At 44.1% G+C, this 5,302-nt stretch overlaps 1 pseudogene across 1 annotated transcript; it reads left to right on the top strand.

Moving 5' to 3' along the window:
* The first annotated feature begins 3,448 nt into the window (after positions 1–3,448).
* LOC311529490 (olfactory receptor 13G1-like) lies at positions 3,449–4,384 on the top strand (annotated as a pseudogene). Its single transcript has one exon. The product of its transcript is annotated as an olfactory receptor 13G1-like (transcript).
* Positions 4,385–5,302: the final 918 nt, after the last annotated feature.

Genomic DNA, 5,302 nt, shown 5'->3' with positions numbered 1-5,302 from the left:
CTGCCTCCTCTCATCACGCTGCCGCCACATTTGAGCTTCAGCCCTGTCTTCAGCCCGCCACTTACTCTCTTCAGCCCACCACCTCTCCTCCCGGTCATTTTGTGCTTTCCTGCATTCTGACATTATTTGCCTCCACGCATTCGTCTGTGCTCTGTCAGTGTGGGAGGACAGCATGAGCTCAGAGAACATTTCATCACGAATGCGTTTTTTTTTCTTTCTAATCTTCACTAGCCTCTGGGAAGGAGAAGATCCTGTGATCATTGAAACACATGCAGCTGGTGGAGAAAAAAAAGGGGACAGCGGTATTTAAAAAGACACATTTTATAAAACAGTGGCTACACTCTTTCAGGGTAAACCTTGCTGTTAACATTACATACATAGCACATGTGCTTTCGTTACTAGGTCGCATTTTGCCTCCCCCCACCGCGTGGCTACTCCCTCAACCCTCCCCCCTCCCTGAGGCTAACAACGGGGAACATTTCTGTTTAGCCACAGGCAAACAGCCCAGCAGGAATGGGCTCCTCTGAGTGTCCCCTGAAGAAAAGCACTCTGTTTCAACCAGGTGACCATGAATGATATCTCACTCTCCTGAGGATAACACAGAGAGATAATACACAAACATACACTGCAATGCTTTGTTGTACAATGATTCCCGAGTACGTGTTACTGGCCTGGAGTGGTAAAGTGTCCTACCATGAAGGACGCAATAAGGCTGCTCTCCCAGAAACCTTTTGCAAAGGCTTTGGGAGTACATCCAGGAGAGCCGCGAATGCGAGGGCAAAGTAATCCTTTCACATGCTTGCTTTTAAACCATGTATAGTATTTTAAAAGGTACACTCACCAGAGGTCCCTTCTCCGCCTGCTGGGTCCAGGAGGCAGCCTTGGGTGGGTTCAGGGGGTACTGGCTCCAGGTCCAGGGTGAGAAACAGTTCCTGGCTGTCGGGAAAACTGGTTTCTCCGCTTGCTTGCTATGAGCTATCTACAACCTCATCATCATCATCATCTTCTTCGTCCCCAAAACCTGCTTCTGTATTGCTTCCATCTCCATTGAAGGAGTCAAACAACATGGCTGGGGTAGTGGTGGCTGAACCCCCTAAAATGGCATGCAGCTCATCATAGAAGCGGCATGTTTGGGGCTCTGACCCGGAGTGGCCATTCGCCTCTCTGGTTTTCTGGTAGGCTTGCCTCAGCTCCTTAAGTTTCACACGGCACTGCTTTGGGTCCCTGTTATGGCCTCTGTCCTTCATGCCCTGGGAGATTTTGACAAAGGTTTTGGCATTTCGAAAACTGGAACAGAGTTCTGATAGCACGGATTCCTCTCCCCATACAGCGATCAAATCCCGTACCTCCCGTTCGGTCCATGCTGGAGCTCTTTTGCGATTCTGGGACGCCATCATGGTCACCTCTGCTGATGAGCTCTGCATGGTCACCTGCAGCTTGCCACGCTGGCCAAACAGGAAATGAGATTCAAAAGTTCGCAGTTCTTTTCCTGTCTACCTGGCCAGTGCATCTGAGTTGAGAGTGCTGTCCAGAGAGGTCACAATGGAGCACTCTGGGATAGCTCCCGGAGGCCAATACCGTCGAATTGTGTCCACAGTACCCCAAATTCGAGCCGGCAAGGCCGATTTAAGTGCTAATCCACTTGTCAGGAGTGGAGTAAGGAAATCGATTTTAAGAGCCCTTTAAGTCGAAATAAAGGACTTCATCGTGTGGACGGGTGCAGGTTTACATCGATTTAATGCTGCTAAATTCAACCTAAAGTCCTAGTGTAGACCAGGGCTAAGAGAGTTAGGCATCCACACCTAGTGAAATTCAGTGAGTTGAATGATTATTAATTTATACTCATTGGAAAATTGAGCTAAATTTAATTTCTGTGTTTTGTTTTATTTTTTGTTATTTGTCTAAAAGTTCTTTGCAGGAATACACATTTCCACCACTTGTTTATGAATATAGGACCAAATGCTGATCTCAGTTTGACCAATAGAAATCTGATGTAAATTCACATACATCAGGAAAGTTCCTCTGTATTTAATTGTAGTTGATACTAAAGATAATGGAGATATAATATTATAACACTGATTTGAGGTGTGTAAGATTGACTACTTATAGCCTGAGCCCTCAAAAGTATGCAATCAAATTTGAAATGTAAAGCAATGAGTCACTTTTTTAAAAAATTACTCTAATATGCCTAGAGAAGTCACATACACTCCTTCAGTGGAGGTTTTCAAAAGGAGGCTGGATAGCCATCTGTCTTGAATGGTTTAGACACAACAAATCCTGCATCTTGGCTGGGGGTAGACTAAATGACCCTTGAGGTCCCTTCTAACGCTATGGTTCTATGATTCTATTATTATAAATTACTCTAATATGATCTCACGATTAGTTAGTTTTGTTGACCCTGATGCTCTTCTGGTTTTCATCATTTTTACAATTTAATAACTCCATTGACTTCAAAGGAGATACTCCTGATTTATTCTGGGAGGAATAAGAGGAAAATCAGCAGAAGCAGTAAACTAGTAATAAGACTGGAGACATCTGAACACAGTAAATGGAGACTAAACAGTAATTAAGTAGGGAGTATTGTCAAATCATGCAAATACTATTCCTAATAATAAAACTATATATATATATATATATATAAATTATATATATATAAATTTTGGACAACACTAGTCCCCACTCCTTTATACAAGTTTTATACCAGTGTAATTCCAGTGAATGGAGAATCATCCCCATTGACAGCAATGGAGTTATGCCTAATTTATACTAGCATGAGTTAAAGGGGAATCAAGTCCTTCATTCTGTGCATCTTGATTCCACCTAAACATATATATTATTACGTTTTTGTACTTTTATGCATTGTATGTGTGATATATACTGAAACCATCCTATACTACAACAGACATAATTTGTGAAATTAGTTTGCAAAGTGGAATCTTGGTTATTAGAATAATAGAATATATCATAGAATATCAGGGTTGGAAGGGACCTCAGGAGGTAATCTAGTCCAACCCCCTGCTCAAAGCAGGTATTAATAAGACTACTCTTGTATGAATGATGTTTAAGATCATATTGTGAGCTCCTATCATGTGCAGATTTTGCAAACTGCCCAAATGACTTCATGCACCTGTATTTGAGAACAATCAAGCATGTTATGTTTTCCCTTCCCCACTCAAATGTCGGGAAAATATGGATTTAGTAGCTGAGACAGATTATTGTGCTAATATATTTTAACATAGTTCAGTTTGTTTATATGCTTTGTTAAGTGTTTACAGTATGACAAGTAATCTATCTATCTATCTATCTATCTATCTATCTATCTATCTCTAAATCACACTCCCCCTCTGTCAGCCCCTCTCGAAGCTTCAGTTGCCCCATTGCTGTAGTTTCTGATGCAATACCTGACCAAAACTTTAATCTTTGTTTCTATAGAAGGAACACTCAAGCAATGGAACATAGTAACCACACCAGAGTGACCAAGTTCATCATGCTGGGGCTCTTTGACCATCCTCACCACCAGGGGCTGTTCTTTGGGCTATTCCTGTGCCTTTATACAGCTGTCATCATGAGCAATTCCCTGATCATTGTGGCTATTATCATCCACCCACCTCTACATACTCCCATGCACTTCTTCATCGCCAATTTAGTCCGGGTTGACATTTTGTGCACTTCCTCGGTTCTACCTAAAATGCTGGAAAACATGATGCAGGAGAAGAAAACCATCTCCTTTGGAGGCTGCATCACCCAGCACTTTGTCTTTATAACATCACTGGTAACAGAGCTTCTGCTGCTCACTGTCATGTCATATGACCGGTATGTAGCCATTTGCCACTCCTTGCATTATGTAAAACTCATGATCAAAGAAATTTGCATCTGTTTAGCAGTCAGTGTCTCATATGTTGGTACCATCAATTCATTTGTCAACATATTGCTTGTGCTACACCTGGATTTTTGTGGGCCCAACCTCATCCAGCATTTCTTCTGTGAGATCCCACCAGTGTTGGCACTATCCTGCAGCTCCACCTATCTCAACGAAATTATGATCTTCATGGCTGACATCTTCCTGGCCATGGGGAACTTCCTGCTGACCACCGTGTCCTATAGCTTCATCATCATCACCATCTTGAAAATCCAGAGCCCCAAAGGGAAGCAGAGAGCCTTCTCCACTTGCTCCTCCCACCTGCTTGTGGTCACCTTGTAATACTCCACCATCATCTACATCTACATCTGGCCAACATCCAGTTACTCGCTGGATAAAGACAAGAAGGTGGCCATAATTTACACCCTAGTCACTCCTACCCTGAACCCTCTGATCTACAGTCTGGGTAATAAGAAGGTCAAAGTGGCCATGAAGAAAATCCTTCCATTCACCACAAAAAAATAATTTTTCTAAGCATGAACCTGATTATCACCTGCCTTGTTCCTTTTGAGCCAACAGAGAGAGCTGTGTTGCCAAAGTAATCAATGTTGGTTGGTGTTGGGTTACAAATCACTTTAGTGTTGAATGAAGGGTTCAGTAAATGTTGTTATTCTGATTCTACAAGTAAAGGGAGGCAGAACTTTGCTTAGCCTGTCCAGATTGAGGGGGTCACCCTAAACTGGACTGAAATCGCTAAGCAGGGGGCTCGGATGCCAGATCTCAGTGGACAAAGGGAGAGAGAGGGTGGAGACAGGTGTTTCTGCATGGTGGTGTGGGCTCTGCCTAAGAGTTATAAGCACCATTTGACCTGCCCCTCTCCCTTGTCTAAAGGTAGAGCTGATTAGGCTCCACTGAGAGTCTTTTGTTTTGTTGAATGACCACTAGAGCTGAAATCACTGATAATCAGGTCTAAGTGCTTAGATCTGCTGTGGGACAGCATTTCTGTGGAGGAGACAGCCCAGCTTGCACTAGCAGGGAGGTTCCCCCACTGAGAGCTGAAATCGCTGAGAGCTGGGTGACACCCCAAGAGACCGACACTAAGAGGTCACAGTAGACAGGCAGGTGTCAGCGGAAGGTGAGGGCATAGGGACAGTGGGGACAGAGCATACGACGGCATAATGGAGCGAATGGTGGCACGATGAACGACAGCGGCGGCATGAATGGGGGTGCAGCAGCGGTAGCAGGCAGCGAGGCAGAATGCCTAGCATCAATTGTGAGTCAGAGGCAGTGGCAGCTAAGACATTGCTGGACATTTCTCCCCTCGTTTCCCCAGATGGGAGGTGAACTCTGGGTCTCCGCTGGTCAAGCACAGCAGCTGTGAGTGGGGGGCAGTGGAGGGAGAGGGGAGTGGTGTCTTAAAGGGATTTGTTTGTTGGATTTTCA

The sequence above is a fragment of the Lepidochelys olivacea genome (assembly GCF_965140295.1).
Source record: "Lepidochelys olivacea isolate rLepOli2 genome assembly, chromosome: 13".
In the NCBI taxonomy this organism is placed as follows: domain Eukaryota; kingdom Metazoa; phylum Chordata; order Testudines; family Cheloniidae; genus Lepidochelys; species Lepidochelys olivacea.
This window is presented reverse-complemented; position numbering and strand designations above follow the sequence as displayed.